At 46.3% G+C, this 18,849-nt stretch overlaps 1 pseudogene; it reads left to right on the top strand.

Annotated features, from left to right (window-relative positions):
• The first annotated feature begins 5,896 nt into the window (after positions 1-5,896).
• Positions 5,897-14,809, top strand: LOC136474607 (binding partner of ACD11 1-like; annotated as a pseudogene).
• The last annotated feature ends 4,040 nt before the right edge of the window (positions 14,810-18,849 follow it).

Below are 18,849 nucleotides of genomic sequence, written 5' to 3'. Positions count from 1 at the left end.
TGCCGCACTCGGCAAAGGCTTTGCCGAGTGCAATATAGCCTTTGCCGAGTGCCTCAGGCACTCGGCAAAGAACGTGAATCCAATAGTGTGTGACGGTCTTTTGGCGCGGTTTCTTCTTCCCTAGCTTGGCGCCATCTCGAGCCGCCATACAGAGGATATCATCGCCGGCGGCGGCGTCGAGGAGGTAATCCATCGCTGAACCCAATCTACGTTGTCGTCTTCTTGGTTTTGCCGGTGCTAGGGTTTGGCAGCCGTCACCTGCTGGGCCATGGCTGGCGTAGCCGCGCCTGCCCGAGCAGATGCCGCCAGTGGCCGCCCCTGGGATGCTGATGCCGGGCTTTGGCCGGCCGAGTCCCGCTGGCGGGCGGCCGTGCCTGTCCTTGCGCAGCCGAGGGAGGCCGTGGTTGCGTGCCCGTCTGCTGCTGTTGTGTGGAAAGGTTGCCTGCTTGTATGCTTGCCGGCTGATTGCCTGCAATGAGCTGCTGCTGGGCGACTGACTAGACCGGCTTTGCTTGCATGCCACTGTTATTCTGGGCGCCTGACTAGACCGGCTTTGCTTGCATGCCACTGTTGTTCAATGCTACTAGTACTAGATGATACAGATGGCCTGCGCTGTGCTGAATGCTACTACTAGATGGCCGGCTGGGACTGCAGGCTAGGGCGCGAGGAAGGAAGGAGGCGGCGGCAGTGTAGGGTTGCACGACCAGGAACACTTTCGCGCCGGAAAAAAAAGTACCACAAAAAAAACTCGTGGGATTAAAATTTGATTTTTTAGAAGTGAAATATTAGGTACTATTGAAGATGACTCTATTTTTTTTTCTCCTAATACCTTTTTAAGAGTTAGGAAACATGGAATTTTTAGGAGAAACTTTTAGGGAACACTTGGAGATGCTCTTAGCCCCGACCGCACCATGATGGAGAGTACTGCAACAAGAGTAGACAGCAACTGGGGCTACCACGTCAATTTCTGTGATTCCGTCGTTCCTCTCTCAAAACTCTATTCAGCGCCCCGATCTGTTTGGCTGTTCCGGGCGCACACCTTGCATTGCCGAAATGCCGATAATGAACCTGCTCCCCAAACTCTACTCAGCTCGCCGAGCTGTTCGGCTGTTCCGGCCGCACACCTTGCGTTGCCGAAATGCCAATAATCCTGCCACTCTGCCAGTGCTCAGTAAAGCGACAGAGAGAATGTTAGATGAGTAGATGACGTAAACAAATCCTGAAGCATGGACAAGATACTCGAATCCAGGTCCAGGACATCAATCTGGTTCAAACGGCGTGATGTTGTTTTAGCACACACTGCATGTGTTCATGACAGTATACTTCACATACAGAAATATTGCAAACAACCGATTGTGGTGAGCCAGGGAGATGCACGAGAAGGAAGATCTCCCCAAGGGCTGGCGCCAGATTTCCCTTTCAAGTTCTTTGTGGTGGCGCTCATCTGCAGCTTTCCTTGGTTCGTGGTGCCAGGCCACCTCTTCCCGGATCTAACGTCCATCTCATGGGTGTGTGCAGGGTTTTCTCCAAGTCACTGACGGCACTCGGCACAGCAGCTGGGCTCCGGCATGAAGGGCCTTGGCCTCAGCGCCTTCACGCTTGACTGGTCGATCGTCTCGACCTTCCTCTCTTCCGGCTGCTAATCTCGCTCCTTCGCCACCATCAACATCTTCACTGGCCTTGTGTTATTCATCTACCTGGTTGTGTCCACAGCACACTGGGGCCTCCACCTGTACAGCGCTCAGGCATTCCCATCTTCTCTTCAGACTTGTTCACGGCAAATGGCAGGAAGTATGACAGTACATCCATAGTGAGCAAGAAGTTTGAGATTGATATGAACTGATATAGGAAGCCTGGCAAAGTCAACCTCAGCATATTGTATTTGTACTCTCTTATGGGTTCAGCTTCACCACAATTGCTGCCACAATCACACATCCCTTTCATGGAAGTATGGCTTCTCAACTAACAACATGAAAAGTGTGATTTATATGTAGCTTGTAAACTGAAAGATGCATGCATTATATCTGAATCCGAAGTACTAATGTCCAGCTAATCTATCATAACTATCCGAAGTACTAATGTTCTAGGCTAGGGCCTTAGAGTCTAACATAGTACATCCCAAGAAATGGCTGCAAGACTAGTATTGAACTTATGACACATTCTAGTTAAGTTAGCGATGATAGTGCTGTAGAATTCAGGTATGTCAAATACAGTTGGTTGCAGAAATGGCAAGAAATAAACACCAGTGCAAACTACAATGATTCGAGGCTCCAGTTATTTTGATGTTACACAAAAGCATGCTATTAATAGTGCTATAATTCCTGAGTGCTACAGACTAAATGCAGTTGGTTGTAGAATTCCTTTGTGCTACAATTTACTAAATCTCGAAGAACACCTCCAAAAACCATGCATCCCAATCTCAAACCTCAAATTTAAGAAGACCACCAGCAGCTTTTCAATAATTCAAGTGACAGTTCATTCATACTGAAAATTTGTTGTTTCAATTAGCTAGTTTTTTTTTCTCTAATACGCAAGAGTGTTCCGTATCATTGTATTAAGGAGAAAATAGAGGTTTTGGTTTCAATTAGCTAGTTACAGTATTGTTCTGCAGTCTGCATCAGGAAACAAGTAAGAATAACAGCTTATCAGAACAGATGACTGATGACACCAATTTAGCCATTACCGGCACGCAGCAGACCTAAATATATTACAATGGGCATAGAAAGGAAGCTGGGAGATAAGAGATACCCATGAAGATTGGGAACAGCTCGGCTCGCGAGTCGCGAGGAACGAATAAGTCCTCACGCTAGGGGAGGTGGCCGCGGTCGAGGAGTCCGAGCGTGTGGCGCGCAGCCTCGACGAGGTCCCGGATGTTGTGGAGCGACCCCTCTTCGGCGCCGAAGAGGAAGATGGCTCGGCACTCCGCCTTCTTTGCCAGCCGCGCGGCGTGCCCCAGCGGCAGCTCCGGCGAGTTTAGGCGCCCGAAGGATCTGCCGGTACAAAGAGAGAACCACCGGACGGTTCCGCGCCAGATCCTCCGCCGTCGCCCAGATCATCCCGCTGCCAACACCGCCCTTCGCCATCCGCCGCCGTGCTCACCTCGTCGCACCGCCTGACTGGAACGAGAGGGTTTGGAACCAGGTTTTAAATCTCCGGATAAGCCTTTGAGCTGCTGACCTCCTCGCAGCTATAGCCGGAGATAGCTGCAGCTAAACCATTTAGCTGTTTTTGGAAAAAAAAACATGACCTTGGTATAAGTTGATAAGCATTAGTAATTGATTCATAATCAGTTCATAGGAGTACATCATAGGTTTACAGGAGTACATCGTAGCCTAACAAAATATGGAAACATCACCGTTGGTGCTGAGCAGAGAAGAAGCTTGCCAGATTGTTGTGCCATGGTGTCGCCGTTGTTGCTGCTACTGCAGTGCTTCCACGCTCAGCTGCCTCCAAAGCCGCCGCTGTCGGTCGGTTTCTCCGCTCGAAGTAGCCGCCGTCGCCGCCGGTCGCCTCCGCGCCGCCGTCGCCGTCGGTCTCTCCTCTCGACCCCCGCCGCCGCCGCCGCCGAAGGGCACAGCCGCTGTGCGCCGCCGCTCCTCTTTTCTGTGGAACCGGAGAGCGAGCGCTCGATACTGGATATACTGGAGAGAGATGCGTGACTGCTGACTAGCTAGGGTTACGTATTGGTCCTCATCTCTGATCCAGTTGGGCCGGCTTGCTTGTTGGGCCAGGATTTGCACTTTAGCGGCTGCACTGAAGGCCAGTTTAGCGGCTATTGCTGGCTAAATGGCGCTATTAGCGGGCAGCTTTTCTTAGTGCTAAAAACTGCATCCCATAGATTTAAAACTTTGGTTTGGAAGCCGTGTGGGTACAAACTCCAAAGCGAAAGGAAGATGGCGAGCGAGCGAGAGAGGGTGGCCACTTGGCCTGGTCGAGGGGCTGGGCCAGGCCGGTGGGCTGCAACTGGCCTTTTTTGGTAGCTTGGACAGAAAGCACCTCAGAGCCCAGAGAAACGGAATTGAAGTTCGTTTTTTATGGGCCTGGCTGCCTCCATGGCCCAAGTGCTAGATAGGCTCTCAGCCACCGCTGCTCTTTCTTGTCCCCAGTCCCCACGCAGTGCGAAGACGATGGGAGCGATGGCGTCGCCCTCCACCACCTGAGCACGGCTGTAGCGCTGGAGGAGAGCGGCGCGTAGATGAAGGGCGAGACGCCGCGCCGCCGCCGCACCTCCGCCGCTCGAGCACGGCCGTGGCGAAAAGACGAGGTCCGACGCCGTCGCACCTCCGTCGCCAGGGCGCGGCTGTGCCGCGAAGGTTCGCGGCGACGATACGCCTCCGCCGCCCGGTCACGGCCGTGCCGCAAAGACGAACCCATTTGCGCAGCGCGCCGCCATGGACGTGGAGGTGGCGCGGCGGCACGTCAACGAGCAGAGCGCGCCGTCACGGCCATGGATTTTGGTGTTGGGGATGGCTGCCGGCGCGCCTTGCCCAAGTGCGGCGTGGGCGGGGCCAACCTGGCTACAGCTGGGTGTGGCGGCGCTGCATGGCTCCCACGCCATCGGAGGTGAACTTGCCCACGCCGACAATTGTTTGATGGAATGCCAATGAGACAAGCAAAGGAGAGATGGGTGGTAATGCTACCATCACTCTGTCCACTGATGGGTTTTTGGGTTGATAAAGGTCAACTGATGCTGGTTTATCGTGAAAGAAAAATACTGTTGGCTGGCTGATAAGTGAACAGACTGCATGCTTTCAGTAAAGGTAACTAGTATCAATTTGTACAGGCTACCAAATCAAACCCTGAATTGAGTAGGTTGCACTTGCACCTACATGACCTGCCCCAGCTAGTCCTGGCCTAAACCAGCCACACCAGCCACCCTAATGCAGGCAAACAAACAGGCCTTATGAAAAAAAATGGGCTGACGTACCAGGAGCATGTGTTACCTGACGTAGCCACGTCATCGCTCTCCAGAATTAGGCATCAGCCTTGCTCTCCTACCAGCCCCTACGAAACCGGCAGCAAAATGCGCGCGAGGCGGTTCCATTTCTGTCACCCCACTTCGATCGCGTTCCCAGACACAGGGCGAGGCCGTTGGGATCGCATCCGTGGAGGTGGAGGTGAGAACGCAGATTTTGGTGTTCCTGCTCTTGTCGATTCAGTGTGTGTGTGTGTGTGTGTTTCCGATCCGAAGCAAAATTCAGCGTGTTATTCTCTTTGGCTGTTTCGTGATTATGTTGCATTTGGGGATTAGCTTGGTTGCAGATTGATATGTGTAGCTGATCGATGATGCTCTAGGGGATCCTGGCGCACTTGTCTGAATCTTGTTCATTTGTTTTGTTTGCCAATGCGTTGATTTTTTCAACCATGTACATTGGTAGATTCAGACATTTTAGATTTCCTAAAAACTGTGTTTCTATGTTCTCTTCGATTCGTGTCATGGGCTATGGCTTTAGGTTATACAGTTATACTACTGCTCAAGCGCGCAACATTTCATCAGCAGCTCATTTATTGTAGACCGTATTTGGATGCCTACTAGCCATTTATAGCCGTTGTTTCATAAAAAAAATTTGATTTCCTAAAAACTGTGTTTCTATGTTCTCTTCGATTCGTGTCATGGGCTATGGCTTTAGGTTATACAGTTATACTACTGCTCAAGCGCGCAACATTTCATCAGCAGCTCATTTATTGTAGACCGTATTTGGATGCCTACTAGCCATTTGTAGCCGTTGTTTCATAAAAAAAATTTGTCGCCAATTGATTTCGTCCTGTTTGCTTGGCTTATAAGCCGTATTTTTTCAGCCAACGAACAATATTTTTTTCTCACAACAAATCAGCCAACAGTACTTTCAGCCATGGCTCATCAGCCAAACGAACATGACATCTCTTTTTAAAATTTAAATATGGCTTATATTCTTATAGAAGTTCCTTGTGTATTCATCCCACTTACTAGGCATGGTCTTGTCCCACTTTTTTTTAAAGGCAACCATGACAGGCACGGCAAAAGTCCACAACTCACTTCGGCTGGCATTAAAGTGCTACTGTAGCAGATGGAAGGCACTGTTTATGCTGAAATTTGGTGAGAGAAAAATACTTCTTCGGCTGAAAAAAAAAAAGCCAGCTAGCCAGCCGAAGCTGACCAAACGAACACGCTGTAAAGCATCAGAGCAAGATATTAGTGAGTTCTTTTCATTTTCTGGTGAGAGACTACATGTAGAATTGCAAAGGTTAGTGTCATATCATCTCCAGGATATCATAACACATGCAATGCATAATTTGACCAGGAATGCTTTTGCAGCCGTGATGAGCGGTCACAATTTGCCTACATCACGTTCAGAGACAATCAAGGAGCAGAGAGGGCTATGCTTCTTACGGTATACTGTAGGATTTTGCATTAGTTTCCACTGTCTTTGCTACAAATTATTTATGATGATGATCATCTTCATACACTTTACCTATGAAATAAGTGCCTGCAAATTTAATATTATACACTAATTTTGTTGAATGAAAGCAATGATTACTACTAATAGTTCTCTTTTTCTAGATTTGAGTCCTGAACTGAATACGAATATACAGGTTGCATATATGATTTCTTCCATGAAACTGTCGTGTGTGATGTGTTCTTGTTATTGGTCTCTAAGTATTATATTTCCATCTTATATGTGATTTTCTTGTCTTTTACCTAACATAATATCTTGTCCTTTGTATTAAAGGTAACCTTTCTACACTTATGAACTCTATTATGCAAATCCATGCTTTAATGCAGGGAGCGACTATAGAACATATGGCTGTCATCATCACACCAGCCACCGATTACAAGCTACCTGCGTCCGTTTTAGCTGATCTAGAGGTAGTAGAACCATGTCATATTCAAATCTCCCATTAGCAAAATTGCTTTCAACAAGCTAAGACTCCTAATACCACCAACTGCATTACCAGTCAAAAAACACCAGTGGCATGGAATCCGCTCTTCAGAAGGCTGAGGATAATGTAGGTTCTATGCTAGCCAAAGGGTTTTTTTTTAAATTTTAACACTTTTTGGAAACTAATTTTAAATCTAACATTGTCGGGATTTTTTAACTAACACTTTTGGCCGCGTCTATTGCCCTGGTGCGGCCAAATGCCTGTGCCGCGCCATGCATGGTGGCGCGGCAGCGGGCTGACGTGGCGACGACCGAAATCGCGACCGGTGACATGGCAAGGCTCTGCTGCGCCACCGATCTTGGCACGGCAGTGCCGCGCCCTGATCCGTGGCGCGGCAGAGCCGAATAAAACCCCCGCGGCCAGTCCCGCTACCCGAGCAGCAAGGCCGCCTGGCCGCCACGCCAACGTCCGCCCTTGCCAGCCCGCCGCCGAGCACGCCGGCCGCCCCCCGCCCGGCCTTCCATTGCCGTCTCCCTCCCTTCCCTTCCATTCCTCGGCCACCTTCCTCCCTCCTCGTCCTCATTCAAGGTAATGACGCATATTTTATTTTTGTTTGAATGGTGGATAGGATATTATGAATGAGAGTTAAGGTTAGAAGAAAAATTGTGTTTGGGAACTATGGTCTACGGTTTGAGGGAAGATATTAGTTTGATTTTATCAATGTTAAGGTTAATTATTTAGTTAGAAGTATGTTTACCATATATTTTTTGTTGCTATAATTATCGGTTATATTATTTTAGTTGCATTGTAAATGATTATATTTTACATTAATTTGCATTGTTTTGATTGATGTTTAATTTGAAACGTTTTATTAGATGGAAGACATGTTTCAGGAGCAGTTATGGCGAAAACGGGGTCGTCCTAGAGAATTGTACCCCGGCGAGTCTAGCAAAGATGCCCCCGTCCCTTCTGAACTCCCTATCCCTAACTGTGACTGTGGTCGTCCGACCGACGTGTTTCAATCGAGACATCTAGACACAGCGGCTCGTTGCTCCTACACATGCAATCGTTTTAATGTAAGTAATTGTTTCCGTATATTTTTTTTCTTCATTTGTATTACTAGGTTACTAATATTTTGTTGGAATTTTATTGTGTAGGCCCATGAGAGGTGTTTTTTCTTTCAGTGGATCGACGGTGCAGACAAGTTTGACCCCAGGTACCTTTTTTCGATGATTGGTGGAGAGGGCGACATCCACAAGAGCACTTCGAGCGGTGGGTTCCACCTCCCCCTAACCCCCCTCCAATGACGGCTAAGGAGAAGCACTTAGCCGTAGTTAGATGACTCGAGGAACCTCCTCTGTGCCATTGCGGAGACCAAGCCGTGATAAACCCTGATAATACGTTGGAGTTTGTGTGTCCAAACAAGCATGAAGTAAGTGCAAAGTGTATGTGTTGAAATATTGAGCTATATGTGTCATGTACTAATGTCACGTTATTTAGGTGTATTCAATGGCGAAGTGTCGTTTCAAGGAGTGGTTTTATGGTCCTAAGAACAAATGGCCCGAAGAACCTCCAAAAGCAAAGTAAAAGAAGAAAGAAAGGTTAATTTACAAAGCACCACCAGTCAAGTGCGAATGTGGTGTTAAATCCAACTACGGTCTAGTCCTTTCGGAGCTTGGAATAGGCCATTATTGCGGCCATATGATTGACTATGATGATGTTGGTTATTTTTATGGTAACCATGAAATCGTATTTTGTTTCTTTTGCTAAGACATATATGATATAATTTATCGTTTGAACAGAGCACTAGGAAATGTAGGTGGGAATGTTATGATGGTCAAGCTAAGTTCTTGGATGAACTAAAGGGGAAGCAAGTAATTGCACGAAAGAGGGGATATGGACCTGACTACGTCAACCTTTTCGTTAAACATCACAAAGACAAGATGCGTAAGTTTGCTAGACAACGCGGTATTTGTAACCCGATCGACATTGAACCTGTCAAATGGGGATTGAAGAGACGGATGACATTAGAGAAGGAGAGGGCAAGGAAGGAGGCAAGGGAGGAGACAAGAGTACAGATGCAGGTCTTGAACGAGCATGTTGTTTCATTATGTGCCAGTGAGTGCTTGGAAGCCTTTTTTTCGTTGCCTGATTTTAAATGTAATATAGTCGCGTTGCTAACTGATTGCATTTTATACATGAAGAGATTGGATGCAGCGAGGACCATGTTGCAGAGGTGGCTCGTGCAAGGTACGAGGAAAAGAAGTTAGATGAGCACAGAAAGTGAGCTGGTCGCACCGTTGAATCACCGATTGTGTTGTCTGATGAGGGGGACGAGGATGAGGATGACACTGCCAGACTCAGTGAGCTCATCACTCTAGCAGAGGTGGGCTTACAGGCGGATGAGGTTGAAGATGACACTGATAGACTGAGTAAGCTCATCGCTCTAGCAGAGGCGGGCTTGCAGGCGGAGGAGGCTGAGGACGACACTGGCAGACTGAGTGAGCTCATCGCTCTAGCAGAGACGGGCTTGTAGGCGGAGGAGGATGATGATGCATTCTTCACTCAGGCCGCAGAGGCCGCAGATGAAGCGGAGGCCGCTTACTACAGGCGAAAGGCAGATCATGGCAATGCAGGTGAGCCTAGCCACAGTAACAGGGTTGTGGTTGAGGATTGGTACTCGGACGACGAGTTGCTTACTCAGTTTGTTTCTGAATGAGGGTTTTTTATTGCGCCATCTGTTAGTTCTATGCTTTATTAATGATCAATGTAGCTATGTAGTAGAAATTCTATTGTGTTGTCTTATATTTCATTTGAACTACTGATGTATTGTACCTATGTATCATGTACTCGGATTACCCATGATCGATCTTAAGTGATCACATCTATTTGTATCATGCGTTCAAAATTTCTAAAACGAACATAATCGGGTGAAATTATCTCGAATACAGCGCCATAGCCCACTAGTTCGGCCACGCCATAGCCCAGGTTCTGTCACGCCAGAGTCCACGGCGCGTCAGTGATGCGCCATAGACCATGGCGCGACAGTGACGCGGACAGACAACATCTAGCTTCAATTGAGTTGTTGTCGGTGCTGTACAAAACTACAAGTGCTGCCGCGACCGTGCGCAAGTTGAAACAAACATAAAGCAAATAAATGGACGACAAGTTGCCACAAAACATTTTCATTGGTTTATGAGTCTGTAAGTTTTCGACGACAATATTCGTTCGACATAAGTTCGACGTAATGAACTAAGTCCTAGGAATGTAAGGATCCCTCGAACGCCTCTTGAAAACCTCATCGTCCGGTGGAAGAAGGGGGTCGTCGTACTCCACCTCAAGAAGGGGGTACAACTGGTACGGCATGGGAGGGGCCATCCTATTATAAATTGATAAACAAAGGGTTAGAGTATTCAAATTAACAATATTCAGATTAACATTATGTAGCATTGCAAAATTTGAACTACTTGTTATGCAATACGAACACAATATGAAATCACCTGCTGCCCTCGTCTTCTATGCCGGCTAGCCTTGTGACCAGATTGTTTGCAAACGGAGCAAAGATTCCTGCCACGGGTCTCGTTGAAGTCTCCCCCGCCGTACATGTCTTCGTCGTACCCTCTCATAGCGTCCATGTCCCCCTTGAGTCGCTTCTTCTACCTCCTACAATTCCCTACCTTCATTAGATCCAGATATGGCACGTAGTCATAACCATTATAAGGTGACCACTGTGTCGGGTCAAGGTATGGCTCGAAGCTCATCTCCCAAATACTAACGGTGTTTGAACAAAGATACAAGGGTGACATATATGGCAGATCCTTATAGTTGTACCCGCGAACCGTGCAGGTCGTGATCATATGAGAGCAAGGGGCATGCATGATCTGAGGGACATTGCAACTGCACTCTACCTTTTCAAGATCAACTCAGTAGTTTCATCCACCATAACGTTCGCCGCCCAAGCTTGTGCCACCCTTGCTCCGTACACTAAAGATATGACGGCGGGGTCTATACGGCTCGGAGGTGTGCTGCTTGGCCAATTCCTTGGCCTCCTTCAAATGCTCAGCTCTGACCTTTCCAAAACGCCTCTGCTCAGCTATATTCCTCTGCGCAAGTTTCCACCTCTTCACAAAATATTCGTTGCACTTATGAAAGAAGAACTCAACAATTCCAGACACAGGCAACAATCGAACTCCGGTGAATACACGGTTGAAGGACTCCGAGGAGTTAGTGGTCATGATGCCATACCTGAAACCCCCTCGTCATATGCTAACGCCCACTGAGCCTTTTGTTCCATCTGCGCCTCTAACCAGGCCTTTTCCACTGTATTTACCATCTTGTCTAGTTCTCTCTTTGTCTTTTAAACTGGTGCTCTGTACGTACACAACACAGAGCCTTTACCTTGTCACATACCTCCTGCTTCCGCTAACGCCGCTAGAAATTAGCAGCAAAGTGTCTCATGCACCATCTATGTACTAGAAGCGGGAACCCATCTATATACTCAGCTGCAGCATTAAGAAGCCCTGTGTGACGGTCCGAGATCAAACATATAGTGCGAGTTGGGCCAAGCACTTACACACGTAGAAGCCGCATGAACCATGACCACGATTCATTGTTCTCTCCCTCTACCAAAGCAAAAGCTATGGGTACTATCTGGTCCTCAGGATCAATAGCAATAGCCATCATCAAGGTGCCCCAGTACTTTCCTATCAAGAAAGTGCCATCAACAAGTACGACTGGCCGACAAAACTGGAATGCATGTTCCGTATGCGCGAACGACCATAACACACGATAGAGGACATGCCTCAATGGGTCTCAAAAAAACATCCCTCCGGTGTCCACAAATCATTTCAAGCCAGGGTTGTAGTTATGCATTGCACATAAAATACAGGGCACCCTATTGTACGCTTCCTCCTAAGTACCCCATCAAATCACCATAGCAATTTGCTTAGCATACCAAGCCTTTCTGTACATCACATCGTACTTAACGAATCCAGATATGGACTGTTGTAAAGAAGACACTGAGATGTCGTTATTGTCATCAATGAGCCCCAATATACGACGGGCAAGGTAACGTGCAGTGAGCTGCTGATGATTTTTCTTCCCCCTATTGTCTAAGCAAGTGTGGGGTTTGACAACTTTAGTTATCCTCCACTTGCCATCACTCTGTCTCTTTCGTGCATTTAACCTCCACATACAACCGTTTTTGCATATCACGTGCTACCTCAACTCCTGGTCCGAATGAGTGACGGTGTACGGCCTATGGTGGTACACAACATAGTCCTAAAGGAAGAGTTTCATCTCTGACATTGTGTTGAATATCATCCCCTTCCTAAGGGTTTCTTTCTCATGGTTGTACAATGAATTCCTACACATCTGGAGCCCGGTGTCACAAACTACCATATCTGTCATGCTGACATCCCTATAGTTCGGAACGCCCCTGAAAGGTACGTTCTTGGACCTTAGTTGCTCAAGCTCAGTCGCTGTGTAAGGTGGTGGTGGAATATACTGCTGCGCTTCGCTAATTCTGGCCCATGAATCATAGGGGGTATCATCTGTAGCCAAATCTATTACTAGTCTACCCTGAACCTGGACACCATGCAAAACCTCAGTTGGTACTGGTAATGGCATAGTATGAACTGGTCTAGCATGGCATCAGTCGGTGTTGGCATAGCATCTGTACCTCCTTGGTCATCATCAGAATCGTCTGAATCACTGCTAACTACATCACCAATCTTGTCCTCCTCCTCCTGCCCCTCCTCTTCCCGTTCGAAATCATTCACATCGAAGTCACTACTTATACAACCTACTGCAGTTGAATGAAACTGCTCCTACGTCAACTGACCGTCCAAATGCATGTTATCCTGAGTTGCTTCCCCTTCGACCCCCTAATTCTTGGTCATTGCCTCCAAAACCATCAATGGACGGGCCGTCCTGAACACCCTGCATCTTGTACCCATTCTCCACCACCACCTCAGCCATGGGCACATTGGAACCTTGGACAACCCTAGTGTAGCAGGACCAGTGAGCAGGGTCATGCAAGGGCATGACGACATAGTATGCCCTAGTCTTTCTAGTATCAAACCCCTCCTTCAGTGTGAAATCACCGCTAAACTTTGCATTCAAATGGACATAAAGGTCGTTGAAGCTAGGAGGTTCATCAAACCATTCCAATTCTTCTTCCATATCCTCAAACATACCCATCTTCTCTCCTAACACTTTCTCCATACAAAACTCTAACACAACAATCCATCTGCAAAAGCATTTCAAGAAACTTCATCAAGTCGTCGAAATCATCGTACGTAATGTCCATAGTAATATTAATACATATTCTAACTATAACTATACTAACTAATCTAATATTAACATCTATACAAGGCTAACTACAACAACTAATTAGACTAAATCCAATGTATAACTAGACTCAATAATTGTACTAACTAAACTACCTAACTTTACTACCTATACTAACTTACTATATTACCTATACTAACTAAACTAACTAACTTTACTAACTATACTAACTATACTTTAATAATTTTACTAACTTCATTAACTATACTAACTATATTAGGGGATTACCTCGCTGCAGCGCGCTAGACCGGGCCGGGAGGCGCGGGCGCAGGCCTCGGCGGGTAGCCGTCGTGCATGGCCGGAGGGGGTGGCGCGCCGGCGTGTGGGCGCGGCGGCCGTGCCGTGCTCGGCGGCGGGCTGGCTGGCGCGGGCGGACGCGGACGCGGCGGCGGGCTAGCGCGGCCGGACGCGGGCGCGGCGGCCTTGCTGCGCTGCTCGGGCAACAGCGGCTGCTCGGCCACTGGCGGACGCGGGACGCGACGGGGGTTTTATTCGGCTCTGCCGCGCCAAGATCGGTGGCGCGACTGGTCCTGCCCTGTCAGCGGTCAGCGATTCCGGTCGTCGCCACGTCAGCCCTCTGTCGCGCCACCATGCATGACGCGGCACAGGCATTTGGCCGCGCCAGGAAAATAGGCGCGGCCAAAAGTGTTAGTTTAAAAAAAACTGACCGTGTTAGATTTAAAATTAATTTTCAAAAAGTGTTAAAATTATAAAAAAAAAATCGCCAAAGGGTTTGTTCTTGGCATGGATGCCGTTGAAAAAGCAAAGGCTTTTGATGAAAAGCATCAGCTCACATCAACTACAACTGCCAAAGTCGCTTCCCTTGACAGGACAATGGGCTTAAGCCAGAAGTTCAGCACCGGGACCTTAGTGGTGAATGAGAAAATGAAGGAAATGGATGAGAAATACCAGGTTGCAGAGAAGACCAAGTCAGCATTAGCTGTGGCTGAACAGACTGTTTCTACTGCTAGTTCTGTCATCATGAGTAACAGATATATCCTTACAGGTGCAGCATGGGTAACTGATGCCTACAACAAGGTTGCAACCACAACAACCGATGTTAGCGCGAAGACAAAGGAAAGGATGATGGCTGAGTGGGAGGGAGGGAGCCAATCAGAGCAGTGAAACCACAAAGTTTGATTCGCTTGAAAGCTCTGAAGCGGATGAGCAAGAGTGCAAGCGTCATGAAGATGATTCTAGAAACAACTTTATTCTAGATAGTCCTGAAATGACTTGTCAGGAGAGTGAGCATCAAGCGGGTGAACATCAAATGACTAATGTAGAAGGTAACTCTAAAATGGTTACAGAGGAGCAGAAAAATCACGAGGGTGAAATTGCAGTAGCCCACATGCAAGAAAACACCGAGACAGCTGAGAAGAATCCTAGCTGCCACGAGAGTGAAGTATCCAAGGCCAATGTTCATGATAGCGTTCTAATGACTGAGCAAAGTGAGCGCGAGCATAAGCAACCCGAAGGTGAATTTGCAAAGACCCATGTCCCAGGAAGCCCTGTCACTATTCCGGTCACCATGTCCACTATTGACAGGAACTCTAGCAACAATCCCAAGAAGCCTGATTCTGCTGAGTGTTTTCTATGATATGTTATTGTAAATATAGATTGGGGTGATGATGATAGTTTATTTCATCTCTTTCTATTTAATTTGTCATCCTTCTTGCTTAAATATTCACAGGCAATGGTAGTTTTGTTCAGCTCTTGCAGCTAATTTTTCCACACTTCAGTGTTATTTTCAGGCAATGAAAGTTTCATTCAGCTCTTGCTGTTGAATTTGACATCCTTAAATGTCATTTTCGAGCATAATAGAGGTTATAAAATTGTAGTAGCAACAATTTATTGTTCTTTGAATATTATTTTCATGAAGGTGCAACTTGAGTTGTCTTCTATATTTCTTTCCTTTTGTGATGAATTATTTTACCATCAGTGTAAGAAGTACTACGTATCATGTTAGTTGCTTAACAGATGGATTGACCACATATATCCTCCGAATTCACAGGCAGAGGTCTCTGAATTTGTCGACCTTTGGGAGGCCATCAAGGATACGCAGTTGATCAACAATATGGAAGACGATATAAGATTGCGTTGGACAGAAAGTGGAGAGTACACAACAAAAAGCGCTTATGAAATTCAGTTTCAGGGGAACTTTTCCAAGTTCAGAATTATGCCAATTTGGAAGGCCAAGACGGAACCGAAATGCAGATTCTTCGCATGGACACTAATGCACAAAAAAAATTCTGACCGCAAACAACTTGATAAAGCGAGGATGGACGGATGACCCCATATGTAAACTATGTGCAAATGATCAAGAGACACCAACGCACCTGTGTAAAGATTGCTCTTTCACTAAGGAAGTGTGGGAGTTGATCAAGATATGGTTCAGTTTAACTGACCTCAGCTCCATAAACACAACTGGGTCGCTTCATAATTACTGGCGAAGATGTAGGAGAAAAGTTAACAAAAATCAAAGACGGCGCTTCGATGGGATCATAATCTATTTTTGATGGAATATCTGGAAAGAGAGGAATAGACGAACTTTCCAACAAAAAAAAGTTTGAGCCCAAGACAAGTCGCAAGTTTGTGCAAAGATGATATAAGTCAGTTTTCTTTGGCGACGGCTCTAATTCATAATACGGCGAACTAGCAGTAGACCTCTTCTCTAGTTGGGCCAGGGTTCTTGTTCTCGGAGTGTCCCTAGTCTCAGTCTTTTTACCTATTTTCTTTCGTGCAGTTGTTTTTTCTGTCGTTTTGCTGATTTCTGTTTTGATTAGCAGGGGACGCTGGTCGTAAATAGGGAGTTGTATTTGCTTTTTTTTTCTTTTTATATCATCTAATAAAATCCGCGGCAAAGCTTTTGCCACCCTTTCAAAAAAATCATGTTAGTTGCTTATTTTCAACCTTGCTCCTGTCTTTTTTAAGGGAAAAAGGCAGTGGCGGAGCCACCACCCGGCCACCACGGGTGGCCGGCCGGGCTCATCGGTGATTTTTAAAAGAAATTTTTCTCTATACGAAAGAAGAGCGCCATAATTTACTAACTGAATACTTTTTGCACAATGAAAATTGCCCAGGCTCTCAAAAGCTTCTGGCTCCGCTACTGGAAAAAGGAGTATGGAGGGGAACCTTGTTCATGTCACTGTGAAGTGCATTATCCATGAGTTATCCATTTATCCCCTCTTTGCTTTTTGTTAGGGTTGCTGATGAGTAGTTTTGTCCTCACCCCCATTTGTAGAATTACAGACGAAGATTAAGGTTACCTCTGCATCTGAGTTGCATGTAGACAATGAGCTTACATTCTATTGTATCTAGGACATGATTATCATTTATTAGGAATTGATACGACACGCACAAGGTCGTCCCTTATCAACTCTGTGTTCTTCTGTCTTGTGCATAGCTGGTATCCCCGTCCGTGGAGCTTGAGACAGTGCGTCTCCGACAACCGATCTCGTGGCCACGAAGCTGCACGCCTCCTCCTACAACCGAGCTGGAATGTGACCCTCCTCCATGGCATGGATAGCATGAACGCCTGCTGCTGGAGATTCGGTGAAGATGTGGCACGAACGGCTATTGCTAGAGCCTTCGTGGGGAGGCACAGAGGGCCAGGGCGGGAGCAACATTGGTGCACCATGTCAGTGAGATGGTCACAGTTGGTGGGCGAAGTAGGGATAAAGATAAGAGGCTATCTGACGGATCTATTAAGGCATGTTTGGTCGTCCTATTATGATATTTAGGACCAAGAGGTCCTGAATTCTCTTTCGGAAAGGCCCTGAGAGAATAAGATAAGTTAAAATGACAAAATGACCTCTGTCTATTCTTTAATTTACCCAATCCAATAGTACCCGTTTTTGGAATAACATGTGGAATCTATTGACAGTATTCGATCTCTGTTTATCCATCCAATCGCATTTGATTGAATCACTCCAACCAAATAAAAAATGGCTTATAAAAAATAGAATCGCTCTATTTCACCTAGCTCGTCTTCGAAACAAAGACATACATTTATTTTAAATTTTAAGATCGAGGATCGAGTTAGTATTATATCGGAAGCAAAGGTGCCATCCCTCCCTGTCAAAAAAAAAAGGCTTCTGAAACAACGACAAAGCTGCCTTTGGAGGCCCGTGGTGGTCACGGCCTCGCACGTGTGAGGCGTGACGACAAGCGCACCGCGCACAGTCCTAGCGTCCCGTCCCGTTCCCGTCCTGTCCGCCGGCGAGCACCAGTTTCGTCAGTACCTACGATCGTCTGACAGCACCAGTGACGACATCCTCTGTCCAAACGAAACTGCACCTGCAGGCCACACACAGAACTGAGAAAGTGAGAACCCTACCAAATTCCTCAACAGCGACTGGTGCTTTGGACTTAACCGAGTCCAGATCCCCCAGCTTTACCTAATTCCAACGATACTAACTGCGGTGGTTGATCATATGGAAAGGGACAGGGACCAGACCCCTACTCCTTCCGTCCCAAAATAAATACACTTTTAGAGTTTATGTGAAGAGATCAAGGTTTGTGAAAAAATATATATATGCCCCCGTAAAGGTGTAATTATTATGCCTCGGGAAGAGAGAAAGTAGAAAATGATCAGTAAAATTAGTTTGTCTTATATGTAAATATGCATGTATTTTGAGAAAAAAATTGAACTCTAGAAGTGCACTTATTATGGGAGGGGGGGAGTAGATGTGTACTCCCTCCGTCCTAGTATATAAGCCGTAACCACCTCTGGTTCAAAGACCAAGGAACATATTTAATTATCTCTCTCAACACTATTACTACTGCATCGATATACGCTTTTTTAGAGAGAGCACATATTGTATTATGGGACATGAATAAAAAATGGTTACGCCTCATATATATATATATATATATTGGAACGGAGGGAGTACTACTAGTCCTAGTATATGCATCTTGTCGGAGCCTGTTTTTTAATTTCTTTTGAATCAAGTAAAACGAGCAGTTGATGACTTGTGTTGTGGGGAACACTAGCATGTTAACACTCGTTCGTTTAACAAGCTCGTGTTATATGTTGCAGGTTCACAGATATGTACATGGCGTGCATTTGCAGGCGTGGCCTCCCTCGTAGTATTTCATTTTGCCATGGATACACGAAAAAGGTTATTGCTCACCCTTCTCAGCCTCTCAGTTACAGTTTCGCTGATTTCTCCTTTTTTTAAATTTAGAATCCAACTTCTCAGAAAAGCCCCAGGTTCTAAACTTTCAGTGGCCTTCAGCTTTTGGGTGCAAAAAATTAAACAGCCAAGACATGCATATACTGTACCAGGAGCCTTCTGCAGAGGCAAATGTCAAGAACTGCATAATACTTACGGCCATGGCTATTTGTGGGTTTCTTTGCCTTGCACGGCTTACCATATATATCAGCACTATAAAATTTAAATTTAAGCCCTTTCTACAAAAAAAAGTCAAGACACCAAGCTTTGGCGTTTTCACAAAAACAATAACCAGATAGAATTTTCGCAAAAAAAAAAAAAAAACAGATTGAAAGCTGGGTCAACATTTCAACGTCAACTGGCTCGACTTTTGGTATTTCACGTAGAAGAAAACGGAGCTAGCTTAAGCTGTTCTTTGGGGTTTGATTCTTCTCATTCGAAGCTAATCTTCAACAGCGAAGTA

Source organism: Miscanthus floridulus, chromosome 8 (genome assembly GCF_019320115.1).
Source record: "Miscanthus floridulus cultivar M001 chromosome 8, ASM1932011v1, whole genome shotgun sequence".
Classification (NCBI taxonomy): Eukaryota; Viridiplantae; Streptophyta; class Magnoliopsida; order Poales; family Poaceae; genus Miscanthus; species Miscanthus floridulus.
Note: the sequence above shows the minus strand (reverse complement) of the source record. Positions and strands in the feature narration are given on the sequence as shown.